The 25,155-nt window shown below is 30.5% G+C and overlaps 1 protein-coding gene across 1 annotated transcript in view; it reads right to left on the bottom strand.

Moving 5' to 3' along the window:
- Nucleotides 1-25,155, bottom strand: part of LOC115885376 — a 111,014-nt gene that overhangs the window by 28,255 nt on the left and 57,604 nt on the right. The window lies entirely within an intron of this gene.

Genomic DNA, 25,155 nt, shown 5'->3' with positions numbered 1-25,155 from the left:
AAATATATAAAGTGCGGAAATGTTGAAACTAAATATTAGCATGAATAAAAACGAGCCAGTTTGAAAAATGTCGTGATTCTCTAAACTTTTATACAAAATGGTACGACTTAGGCTACTTTCCCCTATACTATATCCGTATTTCCAAAAAAATCCTTTATGGGTATTTCGCCACTGCACTGCAAGAAAATCTACAAAATAAAAAATTATTTTTTGTAAACACTTCTGCGTTAAACCTAAACGGACGCTGCTTGTCAGAAGTTATGTTTACAGTAATACAAATTTGCCTAACAAAGAAAAAAAAATGCTTAACGTTTCGGAAAGTTATCTCTTTCCGTCGTCGGAAGCAAAAAAAATACAAAGAATAAAGAAAAAACTATTTAAAATATTTAAATTCAACTATTCGAGAACACTACTTTTTTAAAACAGAGACGTCTACAAGAAACCGTTGACGTTCTGTCAAAATGACATTTTTAACTTGATATTTAAACTTCAAAATTAACAATTACTACCTGATAACAATTACAAAATAAGGTAAAACCAAAAAGCCCCAAACTTTCTGTATGATTATTTATAAATTTTACGTATGTTATGTTTATTTATCTTGTTGTATCTATTGTTCTTTAAAATCAAAGAAGCGGTTGCCATACATTACTAACATCTACAGATGCATGAGCAATACTCTTTTATTTTTCTTTCAGAGGCTATCGCTTCTTTCATTATAATTTTGAATTATTATTATTATACATACTTATGACAAGCAGCGTCCGTTTAGGTTTAATAATTATTTTATTTTGTAGATTTTCTTGCAGTGCAGTGGTTTTCTTGCAGTTTATGGTCAAACATCAACAAAATATTCCTTATGTTTGGGTTAAATTTTCTCGAAAATAAAGACATAATTTAAAATTCCGTTACAATACAGAAATAGATTGAAGTTTTGTCATGACAGTGATATATAATTTATATTATGGTTTTGTAACAAATTGCTCGTTATTTTATGGCAAATGCTGAAGCTCTGCAAACCTTACTCAAGCCTTAATCAAAAGAATTTTGGGTGTGGCTTAACAACGACAGGATCGGGCTAAGCCTAAGGCAGATTTCTGAAATTTAATATATATTTCCTTCAGCCACACACCAGCTTTATCCGAGCACTGAGAGCGACCCGAACAGTACAGCGTAACAGACTCTTAACAAAGTGTTAATATTTTAAATGTTCATATTATTTCCCTCAAAATGAAAAAAAAATCATATTATTCTTGCGTTTTGTAAGTGACCCCTTCAAAACACTACTCATACTCAAATAAGCTAGTTTATGGACTTTATTTTAAGTCTATGTTTTGGACTGTATATATTCTAAAGGACTGTTCGATCGCGTCAAATCGCCGCTGTCCTAGTCGCCGTGGAATGCTACGTCACGCGCTGACCAGCGCTCCACATTGCGGCGGATGGTTATTCTAGCGGGACAAAATCTCAAGAGCAATATTTGGGACTTAAAATCTAAGAACGTAGCAAATGGTCTAATATATAGCAACGATATGGTTAAATTTATTTATTTATTAACAACTTAATTTATTAATAAATAAATACAAGATAATAAAACTATGATATTATTCGTACATGACACACAAAAACCGTATTGTAAACTATTGCCAAATACATAAAATTATGATATCAGGTGAAATACTTACAAAAAACTCTTTAGCAGTTATTTTTTAATTACTTTGTAATCTTGTGACACCCTCTATATTTTATTTTAAAAAATTATATTTTATTTTAAAAATATTAATTAAGATAGATATTTTAATTTTAATTTTAACACTCGGTAGTTGTAAATTCATATATAGTAAGTATCTAAGACAATTTTTTAAACTCAGTGCTTTTTGATGGAGTTGTTTTGTTTTTATACTATCCGATTGAAATGAAACTTTTTGGGCATTCACCTGTTAAGCTTGAACTCCCTGTGACTGTGACTACCTGTGTTGGTAACTATTGGTAACTCAAAAGATCTACATCATTCAATATATCGATATTTGAAAAAAAGTGAAAGTTTGATATCTGCAGAACAAAGGCACGAAGGATTTTAACAAATAATATACGTACAGTAGAAAAGTGCATACCTTTGGCAATCTTCAACATAATTTGGCTTTGGAATAAAATGTATAAGCACTTGTAAATATTTTGTTTTCGTATGATCTCTGCCTTGCTGAGCAGAAAACGACCAAATTTGGTTCATAAAAATGTATCGAAATACAAAGAATATTCATGCATTTTTATATCAATTGGAATGTCTACTATTTATTCTTACAGTACACATTTTTTGGCTTATTTCTAACCAAACGCTTTTGTCCCGCTAAATTTATCTTCCAACGCACTGTGCGTCGTCCGTCAAATGCAAAAATAACTGTCACTGTCTAAAATCTCTAGCGCCAATTTCAACTCGGTCCCCAGTTGACGTAAAAACTGACAGTGCAGGAAGATAGGAATCGAACTATCCTTATCTCTATAGTACCTCTGAGTTTTTCCACTTGAGGATCCTTGATTGTGACAGTTGTGTCTGTCAGTTCGATTCACAGGCAAATCGTATTTTCTGTAATTTTTTGTCGTTTGTCGTAATATGTCCAGCGTCGTTGGATACACTATGGATACACTATACAGGGTGTCCCAGAAATAAGTATTTTAACTGGTAGTATAGTTCAACACCAGAAACACGCCTATGAGGTTTATTTTGCGAAAAAAAAAATTGAAAATTCGAAATTTTTTGAAAAATTTTTAGAATTTTTTTTAGTTTTTAGATAAAAACATAATTTCTTGATAATATGGCAACATAGGTATTAGATTAAATTTACAAGAAAGAAAATCTTGAAAAGAACCAGTGGTTCTCAAAATTTTAGCAAAAAATATTTTTTTTGGAAATTTTCAAAGTAAAATAACTCCGTTATTTTGGACTTATTTGAAAAACGATAAAAAGAAAATATGTTTCCTTTATAGAGATCTACCACCCCTTAAAATACTTGCACTTATTTCTGGGACACCCTGTATATCTACAGTATGTTCCCGGATAGTCTTTACAAGAGGAAAACCATTTTTTTATTATTGACATTTTGAGAAAAACGCATTCTTTATAAAATTTTTTGCTTTTTCTAAAATGGTTAATCCCTCTTATAGTTTTTTTAATTTCCATACAATATTAGAAAGAATTAAAAAAACATGAAAATACGGTTAAAAATAAAGGCGTATGGTAATATAATTTAGATTTCATTTTTTGATAGACGAGAGACTTTTGATAGAGATTAATTTTGAGTAACGTCATATTTTTTACTGCTGTAAAATATCACATTTTTCGATATATATATTATCACCCTTTTATCATAGTAGAAGGAAAAGAGTAGTTGGCACTCTCCCAAATATTTTCTGCCAGTTTTTACAATCTGTCGATTATCGATAGATTGCATAGCGTTTTAGTTGAGTGTTGAGTTCGGTGCGTCGACATGCGAGGTTCGAGCGTTGCGTCCCAGCACAGAGGCGGATTGACAAAAAATGAGTGCCTTACGTTGTAAGGTGGTTGTAGTAATAATTCAAACATTGTGCTTTGAATTTTTTTTTGAGTCATTTTTGATCATGTTTGTGTTCAGGTTAATTTTCTCATGTCTGATTACTACTTAATAATTTGATATTATTTTCATTTAAACCTCAATTTTTTATCGATTTTACTTTTGACAACCATCCCTTGCTTGCTGTTTAACAAACTGCACCATCATTGAACAAAAATAAGCTAGTACCGAAAAAAACTGGAAATCCCGGTTCCTCAGAGGCATGGTACCGAAATTACCGGTTCCGAAAAACAGCTCCGGTTTCGGAAACGCTATAACGTACCATAACCGTGAATCGCCCTATACAGGGTGAGTCTTAAATAAATGCAAATATTTTTAGGGGTAGTATATTTTGGTACCGGAAATATGAGGGTTTTTCTCCGCAATTTTTTTTGAAAAAATTCTAGAGATTTTTTTAGTTTTTATTTAAAAAACATAATTTCTTGATAATACGGTAACTAGGGCTCAGAACCGGAAATTCCCGTTTCTTTTGAGATATCAAAGAACCGGAACTCGAAATTATTAATTCCCGGTTGTTTCGGTACCTTCGGGACTCGGTACTCGGTAACAATAACTAAAAAAATATTCTTTTATTACGTGAGAAAGTAGTGATGCTATTTCTCATTGTTCTTGCTTCTTTTCTGTTTTGAAATTTCTGTAATGTTTATTAGCAATTATTGAAGTTTAAATATGTTATTTTATTATTTAGTACAATGTGTTGTTCAATGTATTGGTTATCCAAATCACCTAACCAATATATTACTACAAAACAAACACATTAATGTTAAAATGAAACTTGTTTTAAATTAAAAAAAAGTTGTAGAAAATCTTTGAAATAGATAATAATATAAAAATTCAACAAAATTTTCATGTTTTTTTAATTTTCTCTAAAACGGTATGGAAATTTGGAAAAATATAACTGGGATTAACCATTTTAGAACAATCAAGCATTTTTATAAAAAATGTGTTTTTTTCAAAATGTCAATAATAAAAAAGTGTTTATTCTTGTAAAGACAATCAGGGGATTTTATTATTATCTGACACATACTGAGCGAGCCAAAAACAGATATATCTCTCTAAAAATTAAAAAAATGGCTACTGCTATGTACCTACAGTATGCCTATCAATCGTCTTTAAAAAGAGGAAACGCTTTTTTTTCTTAAAATGTTAATAAAAACTTCTCTAAATGCGTTCCGTAATATACAAATAATATTATGTAATCAACGTCTTAATTTTAGCCCTATTAATATGAAAAGTAATAACAAAATATGCATTAAGAATAATATAATAATATATGTGATTTGTTTAATAAATCTATCTGACAATAAATTGAATTATTAATTGGTTTTATATTGCTGAGAGGTGATACACTGATAGATTTCGCACACCACAACAAATTATATATAATGAACACCTTCTTCAAGAAAAGAAACAGCAAAAAGTGGACATGGACCAGTCCAGATAGCAAAACCAAAAACGCAATAGATTTCATAATCAGCAATAGAAAAGATGTAATCAAAGACGTAAGTGTATTAAACAGATTTTCGATAGGAAGCGATCACCGCATTGTAAGAGCGAGATAAAAATAAATATAAAGAAGGAAAGAACTAACATGATACTCAAGAAAAACCACAAGGAATGGGTTGCCCCTGAAAATAAAGATTCTTATAAGGAATGTATAGCCTCAAATCTAAATTATGAAAATACTAATACGATAGACGAAATATACGAAAACATCAAAGGGGCCACTCAAACAGCTATCGAAAAATTTTGTCCCAAAAAAGTAAAAGAACAAAAACTGAATCAAAGAACAGAACTTTTAATGAAACAGAGAAGAGATATGGAGGACAAGAGTACACAAGAATATAGAACTTTAAATAGAGAGATACCCAAAGAAATCAGAAAGCATAGGAGGCAACAGAATACGGAAAAAATTAGGAACGTCATAGAGAAGAATCAAAGTTTGAAGGTATTGAGAAATAGTACAATGGGAAGAAAAGAAATACAAAAGATCAAGGATATGCACGGCAACATAGTAACACACAAACAGGAAATCCTACACTCTATTAAACTTTTCTATCAAGAACTTTACACATCAAAACAGCAGGGGATCAGAACCGACATCCGAAAGGTAATAAATCAGGGGTCGGAAGAAATTCCAGAAATAACCGAGGAAGAAATTATCAGTGCCCTTAGAGATATGAAAAACAATAGAGCTGCCGGCGACGATGGACTGGTAATAGAGTCAATCCAAGAAGGAGGACCAGAAATCATCAAAGCTTTAAATGTCCTATTTAATAAATGCATTGAAGAAGAAATAACCCCATCACAGTGGAACAACGCAACCATCATTATTGTACACAAGAAAGGTGACGTTACAGACCTTAAAAACTATAGGCCCATCAGCCTTCTTAGCCACGTATACAAATTATTTACTAAAATACTCACCAAGCGTTTGACAAATAAAATAGACTTTTTTCTTTCGAGCGAACAAGCAGGTTTCCGATCAGGTTACGGAACAAATGACCATCTTCTAACAGTCAAGGTCCTTATCGAGAAATGCATTGAGTATAATAGACCACTAATGCTTGTCTTCGTGGATTTCGAGAAGGCCTTCGATTCGGTAGACCAGCGGAAGCTTCTAGAGACACTAAGTGAGAGTCGCATCGATCATCGATACTCCTCAATCATAAGACATATATATGATAATGCCACGGCAAACGTCAGAATATCGACAAATCAATGCACAGATAAATTCAATATCGATCGAGGGGTAAGACAAGGCGACACACTGTCCCCTAAACTATTCGTTGCTGTGCTAGAAAGTATGCTAAAAATGATAAACTGGGATTCAACAGGAATTAACATCGATGGCAAATTGATAAATCATCTCTGTTTTGCAGATGACATTATTTTAATAACAGACAACATACAGGAGGCACAGAATATGCTGGATATGCTGAATGATGCTTCGGAAAAAGTCGGTTTGAAAATTAACTTGTCAAAGACACAATACATGACAAACCTAGTACTAAGTGGAAATTTAAACATTAATAACATACCTTTGGAACAAGTGCATATATATAAATACTTAGGGCATGAGATCGGTATTAGAAGGGATAATCAGACCCACGAAATTCTACGAAGAATAGGTTTGTCGTGGGCGGCATTTGGCAAACTAAGGCATATACTGAGATCTGATATTCCCATATGTTTAAGAAGAAAGATCTTTAACCAGTGTGTCTTGCCTGTCCTCACGTATGGAGCTGAAACGCTTACTTTGACAAAAACAACATACATAGAATACAGGTCATGCAACGGAAAATGGAAAGGTCTATGTTGGGAGTTACACTCAGAGATAAAATACCCAATCATACAATACGAAATCGAACAGGAGTAAGAGATGCGGTGATATCTGTCTTACATCTTAAATGGAATTGGGCAGGACATGTGGCTAGGATGACAGATGGACGGTGGACAAAGAGACTTGTGGAATGGAGACCGAGACACGAGGCCTATAGAAGCAGAGGACGACCTCCTAGTCGATGGACAGATGACATTAAGAGGGTGGCTGGAAACTGGATTCAAGTGGCACAAAATAGAAGGAAATGGCTAGAGTTAAGGGAGGCTTTTGTTCAGCAGTGGACGGTATAAGCTAAATGATGATGATGATGATTTATATTGCTAATAAAATTAATAAAATGGGCGGTGAAATGTTAATACTGAAACTAAATAAATTTAAATACCTTGGATTATAATAAGTAGAATAATACCACAAACTAAACTAAAGTATGTAGTTTCTCTGTGATAATACTATTAACATACTGCTGTTTAGAAAAATGTAATTAACTGTAAAGAAAAGATACAACAGGAATGAAATAACTGCACAACTGACAATGTACTTTCATTACATATACATAGATAGATAATTGTTATTTTATTTGAATTTATGAATTATTTAAAAAAAATAAGGTGGGTGCTAAAAGAATGTGAGTTCATAAAAAATAGAATGTGTGTTGTTATTTGTTTACATTTTTATTAGCATTAATTAATTTTTATTTGGTAGTTGTTATTGTGTTAAAGAGCTATATGGCATGTTCATTCTCCAAGTTATTATTAGTCTTTTTTAAAAAGGATATGATTGGAGAATGTGATTACATTCTTCCAAGTTTCTCGATTGATTTCGGTAGTATTCGGTAGAACACAATTTCTAGGAACAGTATACATATTTTTTTTCTTTTAGTTACCATGAAAATATCGTTCAGGATGATGAAAAAAAAATTTGGTAAAGAGGTTGAGCTTTTAATATTCATATTGGGAGGTATGTATGTAATTAACACTAACAATTTTTTTCTTTGGAATTTTATTGCGTTCTAACAAATCAGCGTTTTGAAAAAATCAAGGGAAATAGAAAATCACGATGAGACACCTCTTAATATTAATATTAAGAATTTTAATATTAATTAAGAAACTTTACCAGACTTTTTTTTCATCAACGATACATACATAACATCTGAACGATATTTTAACGATAACGTGACGGTAACTAAAAAGAAAAAAATCTTGGTGCACCTTAAATACAGAATTGGCAAGGTGTGGCTTTGGTTGCCGATTTCTGTGTGTACGAAGAGTACAATCCATAGATATGGTACAATAAGATGTACTGAATCCCTTGTCGATCTGCTATAAAAGGCTATAATCAAAGGGTAGAATATAATAGTATTTTACTAATTATTATAGGTTGATAGTGTCATCTATAAAAATCGTTTCGAACTTTCATATTATACAGGGTTGTTTACCACATACGACACGGAGTATTGTAGCTAAACGATCAGATTTTTACAAATTATAAGTTTTGGGTTCGTTGAAAATCTATTAGAGCTACAATTTAAAAATAATTTTGCAAGATACAGAGTGTCCCAAATAAGTAAAAAATATTATAGTTTTGTATTTTTTTAAATGGAACACCCTGTATATTATTCTATTTTTAGATTCTTCGACTGAAATAAAGGTAAATTTGATTAAGGTTTATTGCACTTAAACCTTACCGTTTTTGAAATATTTTCAATTTTGTGAAATTGCAGTAAAAAATTTAAGGCCTCATTTCTCCAAGGGTATTAAAAGTTTTAATACTAAATATTTACTGAAGATTATTTATTGATCAGATATTGATTATTAATAATAAAAATTACACAACCTTATACAGAGTGTTCAAAAAATTATATTAAATAATTACTAGTTTTAAACGGCAATAACTTGTTTAATTTAAATGGGACACCCTATATATTTTACTTGAATCAGATGCACAATTTAATTGTCTATCAAATTGTGTTATACCATTCTTTGCCTATTTCTTCAAGTTTTCGTAGAAAATGCATTTTATATTATTTAGACCTCATTTATCACTATACCCATGGAATATTGACATTTTAGATTTTTTTACACAACAACATGTGTACAAAATATACAGGTGGTAAAAATAATAATATTGTAAGCCCATTTGTTTACAAAAAGAAAACTATTTAAGTCTTTGTAAAAGAGTATACCAATTATTACTAATTATTAATATACTCCGCCTATTATTTCCGCCTAACAATTAGTTAATTACATACTTAATTGTTTTAATTAATAAATTATTCTAAATAAATGTGGATTTGACTCAGAAATCAATACAATAATAAGTTATATAAATGAACATCTCTGTTGTTATAAATAAGCATTCGTCAAAAAATGAAATATATTTATAAGGTGGTACATTTTACCACACTGTCTAATACACATACAAAATTCAGGTTTTTAGTATTTGGAAAAATTATTGTTAATCAACGTAAACAGTGAATTAATGTAGTTTAAATACTAGGATCATATTAATTGGTGCTATTTAACAAATATTTAAACAGTTTTTCTTATTTTTTTAATGAAATAAGCGAATTATATCGACCATATTAGTATCTCTTTGTACTTAGTTCTCTTTGAAAATTTGTTACATTTTTAAAACAATCTAAAATGTCAATATTCCATGGGTATAGTGATAAATGAGGTCTAAATTATAAGAAAATGCTACTTCTACAAAAACTTGAAGAGATAGGTGAAAAATGGTAAATATAATTGGATAGACAATTAAATTGTGCATCTGATTCTCGTAAAATATACAGGGTGTTCCATTTAAATTAAACAAGTTATTGGCGTTTAAAGCTAGTAATTATTTAATAAAATTTTCTAGACACCCTGTATAAGGTAGTATTTCGTTTATTATTGCAACACAATATCTGATCAATAAATAAACTTCAGTAATTATTTAGTATTAAAAACTTAGATACCCTTGGAGAAATGAAGCCTTAAAATTTTTACTGCAATATCATAAAATTGAAAATATTTCAAAAACGGTAAGGTTTAAGTGTAATAAACCTTAATCAAATTTACCTTTATTTTAATCGTAGAATCTAAAAATATAATAATATACAGGGTGTTCCATTTAAAAAAATACAACTATAATAGTTTTAACTTATTTGGGACACTCTGTATCTTGTAAAAATATTTTTAGATTGTAGCTCTAATAGTCCTTCAACGAACCCAAACCTTACAATTTGTAAAAATCTAATCGTTTAGCTACAATACTCCGTGTGGTATGTGGTGAACAACCCTGTATAAGTGAACGGAGAATTTAAAAGTGCCAAAGATTCAAAATAGATGGATCGATACATTAGTTTCAAATAGTGCAACATTGATATTTCAATAACAAAATATCGACGATGTTTCAGAAATATCGATGTATTATTTGCATCTCTAGTTGTACCAGGATGGTAACAACAACATAGGTAATTAAAGATTTTAAATTATTTGATTATTAATGTAAACACGATATGGTATGTTTTTGATGTTAATATTTATTCATGTTCGATTCCAAACAGTTTCTATGTGATTTATTTATTAATCATAAAGTTATTTTTATCTTGCCAATGTAAATATTGAGTGCTGGAATTGATATGAAGCCAATTCTTTTAACTAGGACACTGACACATTTCATTTGCATTGCTAACTTCCACATTAAACTATTTTGTCTCCATTTTAAGTTTAATCTTAAAAATGTTTCTGAAATTATTATATTTACCTATACTTCCAAATAATATTTTAATATTAACTAATTTTTATTAAAAAAATATCTAACTAAAAATCCATTAAAATACTACAAATAGATTAGTTAAATGTTCCTTGTGATAATAAAAATAATAAAAAAGTTCGTTCACCTGTGGCAATGATTTTTCAAAACAACTCATATTCGTTTTTTTCATCATTAATCACTTCTATTGTGCTTTTAATGGTATTGTTTTAAGTGCTTTCAAGATAAAATAACTTTTCCAAAGAATAATTAATTGTTAATTTGAATGATATTAAAATAAAATTTGGCTACTGTAGCTTATTTTTGTTGGGCATAAAAATCAGATGTTTCCAAAATTACTTATTTGTCATGCTTTAATAGTTATAAATGGATTTAATAGATAATTATAAAACAATATACATAATTTTATTTATAAATAATAATATAACGATTAATAATAATCAATATACAGGGTGTTGTTGCATGAGTATGAATGAACATTTTCTAGAAAATTAAAATATTGGGATTGGAGATTTTGCGCATCAGTGTTTAGCAATGTCTGGCATATACAGGGTGGTGCGAACTGTATTCCGGGAACTTTGGGAGCATATTTTGCAGGTAAAAATATGCTGCTAAAAAAGTAAATAGGCAAGTAAAATGTTCGTATAAATATATGTCCTAAAATGCTTAGTTTCGGAGATACAGGGTGTAGAAGTTTTATTTTTTTTTCGATTTTTTCCAAATAATTTCTGAAGTAATGTCAATATTTGGATGAAAATTGGTGCCAGGGAGTTTTTTTACATAAGAAATTTGATTTTGATGTCAATATGATTTCTATTTGCAGTGAGCGCCACCATCATCATATTTATGTTTTAACTGTTTTGAAGAGTAATAACTTTTCTCTCTCGTCCGTACCTGTATAAAAACTAGTGAGTAAAAAATATACATTTCTCTGATTTTTTACGTAAAAAATATAGGTAAAAATCGCTACGAGCAACCGTTCTCAAGATATTTAGAATGGAAATAGTCAATTCATGTCATTATTGACAAAAAATAAACATGATGAGTAGATGGTTATTTGACTCAAATGATAAATTTGGGAACTTCTTATTTCTTTAAATTAATCACAAATTTTTCTTCGAAAAATAATGATAAAAAATACTTTTGGCACAAAACATATGAAATTTATGATTTCAGTCTATTAACTCTTTAGTCAACATGTTTAATTTATGTCAATGATGTCAGGTATTGATAATTTCGATTTTAAATATCTCGAGAATCATTACTCGTAGGGATTTTTACCAAGAGAGTTTTTTTTATGTAAAAAACGCCGTAAATGTATATAGTAAACGCCACGAATATTTGGGAGTGATTCATCGCTTGATGAAGTTAGAATCGACACGCGCGCTGTCATTTTTACATTAAAAACGTAAATTTTTACCGCAGACGTTGGTTTTTAAAGGCCCGGTCTAATCATCTGCCTGCGCTCCTCCTACTTATTCTGAAATGTTAGCGTGATTGACAAAGACGATACTATATCGCGTTTCTTTGATTGATTCGTTTTTGTGCGTCAGTCCATTGGTGTGCTTGCAGTGCGACCAATGGGGCATTCCATTTTATATTTATTACCAAACATATGTTTTGACAAGACTTTGACAGTTAAAACAACAAATTACAACAGATTATATATTGACTATTATACGACTTAAAAAAACCACGGCACTGGAATTAAGTTTTATGTGACCTTGAACAGATTAGTTCACATGGTAGCGACCGATGAATCACTCACAAATATTCGTGGCGTTTACTATATTTTTTTTATTCAGTAGTTTTATATAGGTACGGACGAAAAGTTATTACTCTTTAAATCAGTTAAAAAATATGTAGGTGGCGCCCTCTACAGGTAGGAGTAATATTGACATCAAAATCAAATTTCTCATGTCAAAAAACTACCAGACACCAATTTTCATCCAAATATTGACTTTACTTCAGAAGTTATTTGGAAAAACTCGAAATAAAAATGGAACTTCTGCATCCTGTATCTCCGAAAGTAAGCATTATAGAACATATGTACATTTATAAGAACTTTTTTACTTATTTTTATCTGCAGAATAATATGCTGTCGAAGTTTCCGGAATACAGTTCGGACCACCCTGTATACAGGGTGTTTCAAAACAAATGCGAAAAACTTTAGGGGGTGATTCCTTGTTCAAAATAAAGGGTAGTTTGCTTTACAAACGTTGGGTCAAAAGTCAACCATTAGGGAGATATCGCGGTACAAAGATGGCGGAAAAATAATGTTTTTATTTTTTATCTTGACAACGAAAAGAGATAGACTAATGACATTTTATGGAAGCATTACTGTTATGAAAACACACTTTCAGGTAATTTTTTTACTTTTTTAAAATGAGTGGAAGGGGTTGAAATAAACTACCCCTATCATTCTTGTTAACGAAATTTAAAGAAAAATCTCATCAAACACATGCAAATGCTTTAATTTGGATAGTTTAGTTTGTTTAGAAACTTTTTTACCTCTTGTGTTTTTTTGATAAAACTCACCGATTGGAAATTAAAAAATAAAATGTAAAGCATTACATGTCAGGACAAAAAACATTTTTAGATTAAGAATCTAGTGATAATAACGATAATAATAATCATCTAGATAATAACGTATTGCAGTAGAGTAATGTCAAATAAAATAATATTAGGAACATCCTAAAAAGTAACAGCGGCCGACTAGATTTTTCCTAAAAAAATTACAGCAGCCCACTAGATTCTTTATCAGAAAATGTTTTTTGTCCTGACATGTAATGCTTTACATTTTATTTTTTAATTTCAAATCGGTGAGTTTTATCAAAAAAATAAAAGAAATAAAAAAGTTTCTAAACAAACTAAACTATCCATATTAATTTTTTGCATGTGTTTGATAAGATTTTTCTTTAAATTTCGTTAACAAGAATGATAGGGGTAGTTTATTTCAACCCCTTCCACTCATTTTAAAAAAGTTAAAAAATTACCAGAAAGTGTGTTTTGTGTTTTCATAACAGTAATGCTTCCATAAAATTTTATTAGTCTATCTCTTTTCGTTTTCAAGATAAAAAATAAAAACATTATTTTTCCGCCATCTTTGTACCGCAATATCTCCCTAATGGTTGACTTTTGACCCAACGTTTATGAAGCAAACTACCCTTTATTTTGACCAAGGAATCACCCCCTGAAGTTTTTCGCATTTGTTTTGAAACACCCTGTATATTTTTTAACATAGTGACATTTAAGAAAACACTGGAATTTTACAATAATTTTGATATTTTAAATAAATATTTAATTTGATGTTTTCTATTATTTCACGCATAATTAAAGTGACACTTTTCATAATTCTTTGGAGTTTTGAAAAATGTTTCAATTCGTAACTAATGTTAGAGGTCGTGTAGAATCATAGATTTAGTAAGAACAGATATCACATTGTGCATTTTAACCCGATCAAACAACCGGAGGTTGACTACGGACTGTAAAAACCAACTGAAATAGAGAAGGCGACATTGCCACATCTCAAATTTGCGCCTATCTACTTAGTTTGATTTGCAGAAAAGGTGACTTTAAAACCTTCACCGGATATCAATAAATCTCAATTTCTTAATAGTTTATCTTTAATGAAGCATGCGTAATAATATGTCATTAACCAGAGGATCTATGCGTTACTATTAAAGGACATGTTTACTGTTTAATGTGCTGAAACGTCTAGAACTATTGGCAACGTCGCTGCTAGTCTTCCAGAATGAAATGAGCCGTCGGTCCCACCATCCCTCGCGACGGCCCTTGGTCCGTTATACCGTACTACGTCTAGCTTCCGGTGTGTTTGAAGTCGGAATCAAGGCCGAAGTGAACTTTTCAGTGGTTTTCAGTAGTTTTTGTTTTTGTTTAACGTACTTTTGAATCTGCGAATTTTCAATATGGTAGGACAGTGTCAAATGTGTGGAAAAATAAGCTCAAATTACCCGAATTTGTCTTTTCACAGGTAGTTATTGTTTCCGCCGTAATCGTACATAGGCGTCCTACAAGGGAGCCTCTCAAAATTAAAATAATTTCTAATTATATTTGTGAATTTTGATCTATTAAAACAAGAACGTAGTAGCCGGTAATTGAATTATAATTCGTCTCAATTACTACCTAACTGTTGTAGATCATAACAAATTTGAATATAAACGTTGCATTTGAAACTTTATTAGATGCCAGAAAGTGACATTTTTTTTAAATTGCATCATATTTTGGTCATTATATACGATATTCTAAAGGAATTTTGCTCAACAAATAAACAAAGGTGTTTACCCGACCATTTTTATATTTTATTGCTTAATTATATCTTGTATCTGCCCCTTCGGTCTTGTTTAGACAAGTTTTTACCACCGTACAATACAAATACCTCTTCCTAGAGTTATTTGTACGGTGTGTTTACCTTTTTTTAGAATAGGACGAACTATAAATAATTCTTAGGCTACTAGTTTTATACATACCTATATACAGAGTGACCCAGGCCTCCAAAAAAGCTTTTTACCTATTACGTTTTTGGTTTGTGATTTTTATTTCAATCTTTACATAAGAACAGGCCACATACAGGGTGATTCAAACCGCAATACATATGCTTAATACAGTTCATGAAGATTGGGACGTTTAACTAAAATTTGATTGTCTGATTAAGCTACCTAAGTAATGGATTTCTAAATAAACGTAATATTCATTATTATGCGACAGAAATCCCATACTGTAGCACATAGATTTGATACTTTTAATGATAAATGCCCTCTATTGAGAGACTAAAAGGATTAAAATAAATACTGATTTTAGGTATAGGAAGTTATTAATAATACAAGATTAAACAACTATTACACAGTACTTCACAGGAAGCTATCGCTTGCGAACTAACTAAATCGTTACTAATTACTAATTTTGAAAAGTTCTTTTTAAGATCAAAAAAGGTAAAACTAAAACCTAAACTATCATTTGAGATTAAACGGGAAATTCTAAATAATGTTGCCTATTCTAAATAAGAAAAATTTATTTATAAGTTTTATAACATCTCTAATTAAATTTGGACGAAAAGAATATTTCTGTTTGCTGTAGGTAATTTTCTCAGAGATTAAACGGGAAGTTCTAAGTTATCTTCTTCTCTCAGGGAAAATACGTAAATAAAAATGACTTTTTAAGTCAAAAAAAGTCAAAAGGACAAGTTATTCCAAAAAAGGACTGTCCTTTTCAAAAAAGGACAGGTGGCAACCTTAGGTATTTCTGGAATGGAAATTTAATGGCAAATCTACAACTTTAGTTTGAAAATATGTTCCGGCCACCTATGATTACAAAAATGTGCTTTACCATTACCTCCATATTCTAAAAAAAAATTGAAACAAAAGTCACTAACCACAAACCTAATATAGAACTGTTTCGGAAGCCTGAGTCACCCTGTAAGTATTCAAAAGTAACTGAGTGTTTATATAGAAGTAACTGAAAGTTTAAATTGAATATCGACGTTGGAGCGATTTTCGAAAACTACCTACTAACGTTTCAACATAAGTATATGTGGGATATTAATTATATTATTATATTAGACCTTATAACAAAACTCATCTAACGAAAAAGTGTTAATGTAGTATATTAGTATGGAGTCAAAAATTTTACTAATTACTTTACTTTTACTTTACTAATTAAATTCGTTCCAAAAAACGATACGCCACTGGCTATTAGAACAATCCAAATGCGCCTAGTTGCCGGGGTCGGAAATTTTAGACTTCTCTGTCTCTTCTGTCCTTGTTTGACACATTGGAATGTTTGATACACTACCAACGAGTATTTATGAATGAGATGTTCGGTCTATCTTTATAATGTCTTTGTGTAGAATTGTGTATCTATTATCTTATAGTCGAAGGTTCCATAGGATGATTTAGTCTGAGTCAGTTCACAAAAACTGCTTTACGTAAGAATACGAAAAATATTCATTAATCAGTAAGAAACCGTTGCGCAGAGTTTCCTCCAAACAACATTATTATTTGGGAGATCCGTTACATCATATTTTTTTTAATGTGTGCCAATTTATCGCAGTGAATTCTTGTACTTTTGTGTAAAAATCATCTACGTCCAGTTCATCTGACAAATCAACTCCATGTCCACTTGTTCAAAGATTGGTAAATGTTGGTCTAGTATTAGTGTAGAAAGCGTAAAATTCAAAAACCCTCCAAAATAAAGAATGCATCAGGGCTGCATATATCAATTGGTAATCTTCTGCTTACTAAAATTACAAGCCTACCAAGCAATAACTACAGCAAAAAACTAGTGCAGAGGTTCAAAGGTCCTTTTAAAGCGATTGAAGTAGTACCCAACGACCGATACAAGGTGAAAGAGAATATACATGCTACTATATAATGTCGAGACTTCCTTTTGGGTGTGTCTTGAACTTGAACATATGGAGCCATTCAGAATTAGATATTGGTAAGTCAAATTCAAATTTAAGTAAAGATAGAGCCTTTAGAGACAATTCGAAGTTATAACTTCAATAGTCTACTAAGTAGTTTCAAACAAAAGATAATACTTTCACTTCCTTTAAACAGATACTGTCCATTTGTTGAAAACGTAGACTGTTTACTTGCTGACAATATAGACTGTATGTTCGCATACAAAACTGTTTTCTGTTTTCTATGTGATGTTGGATTTGAGAATACTGCCCTTTGCCGGCAAACTTACATGAAATGAGGTAAAGATCTATCTAAATATATCTACAGGGTCCGGCAAAAGTGTGTCGGACATCTGTAGCTCCTAGAATAAAAAAAATCTTCTGAATTTTTTTTAAGGGTAAACCTAAAGTATGTTTTAGGATATTTTAACTTCTACAGGGTGGTTTAAAAAAGTGTGAGTGGATCGGGACGATTTTTTTAAATGGAACACCCTGTATATTATTGCATTTTTGGTTTGCTTTCAGATCATTTTACATAATCCTAAGATATGAGTAAATATATTTCGATAGTTTCAGAGAATTGATAAATAAATAAAATAAAAAAATATTTTTCAGCCTTTCTTAAAAAATTATTATAAATACAAGAGTGTAAAAAATCTGTACTTACTTTGCTATAAATATTGTAATCTTAAATCATACAGGATGTTCAAAACTCTACGCCGAACTTTTTAAAATATAAAATAACTTTTCTTAGTTTTTTTAAAACGTAACACTCTATATATATTTTTAATAGATGGAGAATTAAAAAATAAACATTTTTTGTTCAAAATTTTTAACGGTTTCCTAGATATTCTGAATATTCGCGGATTTATATTTCATATGGCATTTTCCATAGTAAATTTTTATCAAAGCCACCCAATGATTTTTTCTCGTATTTTACCGTTGAAAGAGCCATATATGAAATAATACTGCGAGTATCTGCGAAATCGTTAAAAAAATTTGAAATACTTTAAATACAAAAAATGTTCATTTTTAATTCTCCATCTAATAAAAGAATAATATACAAGGTGTTCCATTTAAAAAAAAAACGAAAAAATATTTATTTGATATTTTGGAAACTTTAGCTTAATTTTGAACACCTTGTATTATTTAAGATTACGGTATTTATAGCAAAGTAAGTATAGACCATCTAAAGTAAATACCTAATATTAGTTTTAATTTCAGGACAGTTCCGGTATTTTTAATATATTTTTTAAAAAATGCTGAAAAAAATATATTTTTTATTTATTAATATATCTGAAATTATCGAAATATAGTTATGGTGTTCTATTTAAAAAATATCATCCCGATACACTCACACTTTTTTGAGCGACCCTGTAGAAGTTACAATATTTTTCTGAAATACATCCTAGTCTAGTACATACTTTAGGTTTGCATTAAACAAAATTCTCAAGTTTTCTATTCTAGGAGCTACAAATGTCCGACGCACTATTGCCGGATCCTGTAGATATATATTTTTTTTTCATCTCAGACAGCCGTCATCGGGACGATCGACATTCTGGATGGCCGAGCGTTAGATGTCCAGATTTGATTCGGTGTGGTCCAGATTTGATGGGTATTGATAATGGCCTAAGTGACAGGTAATTTTTTTTTCATTTTAATATTTTTTTCGGTAAAGTATCTGTTTCTTAGACGACATTATTATATTAATATTGTCGTTGGTCAAAATTAGAAAAATTCGTGTATACATTGGGAAGTACCTATTTTGTCTAACTTAAATTGAACAACTTGCTCTACTCGCTGCGCAAAACTTCATTCGTTCCGCAAAATCGTCTGTATCCCAACTAAATGCATATATGTTACAATGTTACGCTCAATAGTTGAATTCGGGCAATGCTCGAAAATCTAGTTTTGAGCAAGGAATATTTCCCAAACCCGAAAAACCAACTAACCAATGAATTAACACCCTCCAAATAACCACGTTAACCAACTTGCCAAAACCAATCCAACCAAAAAGAGTGAAACCAATGCAATCAAATCACACTATAAGCCAAAAAAATCGAATAAAATTAATTTTTCGGGTTTGGGAAATATTCCTTGCTCAAAACTAGATTTGCGTATTTTTCTCGGGCATTGCCCGAATTCGACTATTGAGAGTAATACATACATAAACTATTTAGTAAGGTAATTAAAACATAACTATGCTCTTTTTCGGTAACCACGTTGTATGCATTTTGTCTGTGATTTTCTTAGCATCAAAATTATTAGAGAAATTATTTTGCCTAAATTCATTAAACTTTTTGTGTAAATAAATAACAACGATACCTTTCGAAACGTGTCTTCAAATTGAACTTTCTTGATGAGCTTTTTGCACATAAAGTCTCCATCGTCCATCTTATATTCATTCAACATTTTTCTGATTATTTTAAAATAAATAAAACACAAACTACAGAAATATAACAAGCACTTCATACACAAATTTGTAAAACAAAAAACAAAACACCGAAAGTTATTGCATGTTTAACCGCATTATTTTGTTGTGCGTTTAGCATGAAAGGCGAGGACTTATCATTTTACAGGTTAATTTTTATTTAATCATGTTTTAAGTTGATAAGGCGGATTATGTGTATAGAAGGCGTGGAATTTATCAGTGGTTAAATAAAATACAGTACCAAAATATACCGTGATAACGTAAAATATATATAGATAGAATTGAAGCCCTGTCTACACATAACGTTTTACCTGTCAGGCAAAACGTCATGATGAGCGAATGCAAGACCAAGACTCGTTTGGTCTTAGTCTAAATTTTCCATAACTTTTTTATTTCGCGGAATAATAATATTCTGTTAAAACGTTCTTAACGCACTTTTTTAAGCACAATCCAGTGGCGCAGTTATTTTTTTTCCATACTTGCTCTTTTTGTTAGAAATAATAAAAATACATTTTTTTAAATGGAAACCATAGTTTGCTATGAACTTAAAAACATGCTGCCGTTTAACACTTTCCAACGATATAAAGTTATGGATATCTATTTCTAAGAATGAGAGAAATATTAGGTGTTTTATATCTTTATATCGAAGCGGGCCTTGATCTCGTGTTTACCTATTTGCCTAATTATTTTGCCTAATTATTTTTTAACACAATTTAATATTGTATGTATGTATATTATTATTTTTCTGCATAATTAAAGACTTTTGAAAAGGTACCTAAATTAACCATCTACAGGGTGGTCCCAGCTATGCTCCGGAAACTTTGGCAGCATATTCTGCAGATAAAAATAAGTAAAAAAGTTCGTATAAATGTATGTCCTAATATGCTTAGTTTCAGAGATACAGGGTGTAGAAGTTTCATTTTTATTTCGATTTTTTCCAAATAATTTCTGAAGTAACCTCAATATTTGGATGAAAATTGGTGTCTGGGAGTTTTTTAACATGAGAAATTTGATTTTGATGTCAATATGACTCCTATTTGTAGGCGGCGCCACCTACATGTGTTTTAACTGTTTTGAAGCGTAATAACTTTTTGTCTGTACCTGTATAAAACTACTCAGGGAAAAAATATACATCTCTGTAACTTTTACTTAAAAAATATATCTTTGTAAAATCGCTACGAGCAACCGTTCTCAAGATATTTAGAATGGAAATAGTCAATACATGTCATTATTGACGAAAAATAAACAAGTTAAGTAAGAACTGTTTACATCAAAACTGGGCACAAACACATTTCAAATTTATGATTTCAGTCTAATAACTATTTAGTTAACATATTTAATTTATGTCAATGATGGCAGGTTTTGATAATTTCGATTCCAAATATCTCGAGAACCATTACTCGTAGCAATTTTTACCTAGAGACCTTTTTTACGCAAAAAATCTCGTATATGTATATTTTTTTACTCACTAGCTTTATACAAGTATGGACGAAAAGTTATTACTCTTCAAACCAGTTAAAAATATGTAGCTTCTACTAGTAGGAGTCATATTGATACCAAAATCAAATTTCTCATGTCAAAAAACTCCCAGACACCAATTTTCATCCAAATATTGACGTTACTTCAGAAATTATTTGGACAGGGCAGAAATGAAACTTCTACACCCTGTATCTCTGAAACTAAGCATTTTAGGTGTGGTCTGAAAGTTTCAAATTCAGCATCGACACCTAATTTTTCGGCAATTTTCATGGCATCATTTAAGTATAACATTTCTCAAAATTTTTGTCGGTTCTAATTTCTATCAAAAGCTTCTTTAATTACTGCAGAAATTATTTAGAAAAAATCTAAATAAAAATGAAACTTCTACACCCTGTATCTCCGAAACTAAGCATTTTAGGACATACATTTATACGAACTTTTTTACTTATTTTTATCTGCAGAATATGCTGCCGAAGTTTCCGGAATACAGGTCGGATCACCCTGTATATTAGTATTCTACGCGTTCTTGAGATAAAGGGTCTTGACGAGCGGACAACAAAGTGGACGGAGAACCGTTTTTTCCTTTTGAGGTACGGAAACCTAAAGAGGTTGAAAAACATAAACTCTAGCAACGTTTACAGAATCTTTAAACTGTGACTCTATTCACCCTGTAAAGGATTTTTTACGTAACATATTCATTAACAAATGAAATTAAAGCGTCCCGTCCAGGGGAAAAACATGATAAGCGCCATTTTACTAATTTTACAGAGCATTGAATGGCTGGTGGTTATCAGGTTCTTTCCGAGTATTCTATATTTTTACTAGGCATATATCATAGAATTTAACAACTTATTGCCCTGCAGAGTTTATACATTTTCTATGTACCAGTTAGATTTACTATAATATTGTAAAATCCTAAAATTAAGAAATTGGCGTTTATCAAGTTATTCCTCTGGACCTTTCAATTACTAGCAAGTCATTTTCTTTCATCTTTACCTTATAATTCAAGTTTTTATTAAAACTTCTCATAGCTTTTCCGTTTTGCTCCATTATCCTTCTAACTACAACAACACATCAAATAATGCTCGAAGTTCACGTTTGTCACCGTGAAAACTTTCCACCACAGGGAAACTTCTGGAAAACCGAAACTTTCAGGAGAATTCGATATATCGCACGGTCGATTTCAGCACGCTGCTTTTTCCAATTTTCGACATATCAGATAGCGAAATATATTTCGAATGACTTTTAATAGGTCGAATGCGCGCCTTATCTTGTTATTATTATTATCTGTTGATTGTTTATAGGCCTAATCTAAAATTTATATACCGGGTGCGTCTCAAAAGTGGCTCACCCCCTACGACTTTTTTATTTTTTCAGATAAAAAAATAGAGATTTGGTATGTTAGTAATATGACATAAATTAGGATGAATTGACATATTCAATAATTGTTTTCGGTCACTTTCTGTTTCATCGGAAATGACTACAACTTTTAATTTTTAAATGGCACCCTTGGTATTGTGTTACTTTATTCGATAGAAAAAGACACTGAATAGAATGGCATATCATATGTCAACCTGTGACTTTTTCGAATATGGTTTATTTGAAATTGCAACATGCGATTCAAAATGACACTTTGACTGAAATATTAAGTGTGTGGTACCAAATTATTCGTAAAAAAATGCTTTTTTCAAATCTGTCGAGCCACCCTCATATAACATTTGAGAAAATTGAGATATGCTTAAAAATACGATTTAGCCATCTTTTAACCGGCCAGGACAGGACACTGAAAACATTAGACGATCAAATCTATTTTGCCAAGTCTCCTTGATTAAAAATTAGTGTTTTTAACACGGCCATGGCACTCCAGATTGAATTTTAAAATACAATTTTGTTTTAAGCGAAAATGTCAAAAGTTAACATATATGTCATTGTATTCAGAGTGTCATTTTCTATCGAACAAAAAAAATATCTAGGGTGCTATTTAAAAATCAAAAGTTGTGTTCATTTCCGGTGAAACAGAAAGTGGCCGAAAAGAATTGAATGCCTTAATCAATCTTAATTTATGTCGTATACTAATATACCAAATCTCGTTGTTTTATCTAAAAAATTAAAAAAGTTATAGAGGTGAGCCACTTTTGAAATGGACCCGGTATACAGAGTGTTTCTGAATAAGTGTCCGGTATTTTACATACAGAGTGATTTTTTTTGTGATTACAAGTAATTTTAAAGTAAAAAGTTCATATAAACATGTGTGCCATAATTCTTCGTTTTCGAGATAAAGGGTATTAAAGTTCTAAGAAAAAAAAATTGTTTTTTTACATCTTCGGAGCCACCCCAGATATTTTTATGAAATTTGGTACGCGTCTTTTCACCATTAAAGGGCATTTTTTGGAGCAATTATTATATTAATCAACGCAAACAGTCAATTAATTGGTCCTCTTTAACAAATATTTAAACAGTTTTTTATTTTTTAATGAAATAAACGAACTATATTGACAATATTAGTATCTGTACTCTTTAAAAATTTGGTACATCTTTAAAAATAATCTAAAATGTCAGTATTCCATGGGTATATTGATAAATGAGTTCTAAATTGCATTTTCTACGGAAGCTTGAAGAGATAGGTAAAAAATGGTATAATACAACTTGATAGACAATTAAATTGTGCATCTGACTCTCATAAAATATACAGGGTGTTCCATTTAAATTAAACAAGTTATTGCCGTTTAAAGCTAATAATTATTTAAAATAAATATTTAGACACTCTGTATAAGGTAGTAAAATTTTTATTACTGCAACACAATAACTGATCAATAAATAAACTTCAGTAAATATTTAGTATTAAAAACTTTGATACCCTCGGAGAAATGTAGCCTTAAAATTTATACTGCAATTTCACAAAATTGAAAATATTTCAAAAACTGTAAGATTTAAGTAATAAACCTTAATCAAATTTACCTTTATTTTAATCGTAGAAACTAAAAATGTAATAATATACAGGGTGTTTCATTTAAAAAAATACAACTTTGATATTTTTTATTTATTTGGGCCATTCTGTAACTTGTAAAAATATTTTTAAATTGTAGCTCTAATAGTCCTTCAACGAACCCAAAACTTACAATTTGTAAAAATCTAATCGTTTAGCTACAATATTCCGTGTCGTATGTAGTGAACAACCCTGTATAGTATATCCAGGGAAAACCAGTTTATAAAGATACTTATAGTGCGTACTTTGTGCAGCTAATGTTTAATGTAGATGTGTAATATCACCGGATATGCATTGGAATTATCAAAGAAAAAATTACTATGGAATTATAGTGAATCACTTATGAAGTAAGTAAAGATGATACAAAATATTAAATTAGCTGCAGTGTTTGAATTATTATATTTACCATTTCTGTATAAAACTTTCAAATAATTATTTTTAGGTGTAACCTGTAAAAATTTCCGAGCTCAAAAATTAGCTTTCCAAAAATATAACATACTTACTCTATACTTATTTTCATAAACAAGGTAAAAAAATAATTATTATTTATCTTCTTAACATGTAGGCGGCCGGTATAAAAAAATTAGGCAGTCAAAACACTATTTGACGTTAAAATGGCAGCTCTCTATAGCGTAGCGACTCTATCCCGTAGCGACATATCTCTACGGGATAGAGTTTTTTGATATGTTATAAAACATCTAAGATAAAATTGGGGTCGAAATATGCAACAGTTTAAAATTCGCCCTATATTTCAGGAAGGCTAGAACAAGTCTGTGTATAGAATCATGTCATCACAGTTATCTGTAATCATTAGTTTCATAGAAAAGTAGCACTGTGATGTGGAAATCGCCAACTTTATATCTTTACTCAAATGAAAAGCTCTGTAAAACACATGAATATGGGAAACCCTGTACAAAAATACATATTTGAATCAGCATATATAAGAATATATTTAAAATGCGCCGTAATACTGTTATATTTACATAAAAATTGAGTGCAACTCGCAAATAAAACACCCAATATAGAGCACTTCCCGAACATTGGGCCACTCTGTATATATAATCTTATATTTTGCATAAATAAATACTATATTTTTCATTATGACCATCTCGAGATATCCCAAAACACGGAGAA

The sequence above is a fragment of the Sitophilus oryzae genome, unplaced genomic scaffold (genome assembly GCF_002938485.1).
Source record: "Sitophilus oryzae breed Bouriz unplaced genomic scaffold, Soryzae_2.0 scaffold_111_pilon_pilon, whole genome shotgun sequence".
In the NCBI taxonomy this organism is placed as follows: Eukaryota; Metazoa; Arthropoda; class Insecta; order Coleoptera; family Curculionidae; genus Sitophilus; species Sitophilus oryzae.
The sequence above is the reverse complement of the archived record's forward strand: the minus strand, read 5'-3'. Positions and strand labels throughout refer to the sequence as shown.